The 1,145-nt window shown below is 40.9% G+C and overlaps 1 pseudogene; it reads left to right on the forward strand.

The window, feature by feature from the left end:
- The window catches only part of LOC107606395, a 4,510-nt pseudogene that overhangs the window by 1,490 nt on the left and 1,875 nt on the right, over nt 1-1,145 (forward strand).

Raw genomic sequence — 1,145 nt, forward strand, 5'->3', positions numbered from 1 at the left:
AGAAGGTGAGGAGGGCACAGGTAGTGGCGAAGAGTGGGAGTTTAGTATTCTGTGCGGGGGAGGCGCAGGTGTACACGCTGGAGCAGCTGATGAAGGGTTCTGCGGAGCTTTTAGGGAGAGGGTGTTTGGGCACGACTTACAAGGCGGTTCTTGATAACCGTCTGATCGTTACGGTTAAGAGGCTTGATGCTGGGAAGATGGCTGCACATGCAACAAAGGAGGTTTTCGAGCGACACATGGAATCAGTGGGTGGCCTTCGCCATCCCAATTTGGTTCCTGTAAGGGCTTATTTTCAGGCCAAGGATGAGAGGCTCGTTATCTACGATTACCAACCCAATGGCAGCCTCTTCTCCCTCATTCACGGTACGTACACCATCTACATTCAAACTTGCTCACTTTTAATATTATTAATTATGATATTGGTAATGTAATTGTAGTTAATAGTTGATGGTTTATTTACTAGAAGACAAAAAGATGATAATCAAAATGAGAAAATACTTAATCCGTGAAGGCGTGAAACACCTTTCGAAAATTCTCTTTTTGTCATGTGATAGCGTTTGAACTTTTTTCAAGCGGCACTCCCAGCGAGAATCTTGCTGAGAACTGCTCAGTAGTCACTAGTGAGTAGTGACTGCTAGTTTCCGTAGATTAGGTGTGTGTAATTAATTATTACTAGTATTTCTCTAAAAAAATTTAAGGGCTAGCATAATGGTGGAAACTCAGGTGGCGGAAACACAGATAAAATGTCTTTTTGAAGGATTTTGCTTGGTTTTTGTGGATCTCGTGAATAATGAATTTTAAAATTGGTCCAATAAAATAAAAATATATTTTGAAAAAAAAAGATTCATAATTGGAGTAGTCATTGCCCGAGAACGGTGAAAGATGAAATATGGGCGTAACATATAAGTTCGTGGGAGTGAGATGGTAGGAGCATTAATAAGGCATTAAAAATTGATGTCGTTTTTGGACAGAAGGAGGATCCTGCGTTATGTTTAGGAGCTTTAAATACATACTGCAGGAGGTGGAACCCATTCTTCTTGGTTGTCTTGATTATAACATTTGCTAATTGGCTTCACCAATGGCCACAGCAATGCCCTGAATCTAATATTTCGATCTGCGTCCTACCATCCTTCTTGCATATGTAG

Source organism: Arachis ipaensis, chromosome B07 (genome assembly GCF_000816755.2).
Source record: "Arachis ipaensis cultivar K30076 chromosome B07, Araip1.1, whole genome shotgun sequence".
NCBI lineage: Eukaryota > Viridiplantae > Streptophyta > Magnoliopsida > Fabales > Fabaceae > Arachis > Arachis ipaensis.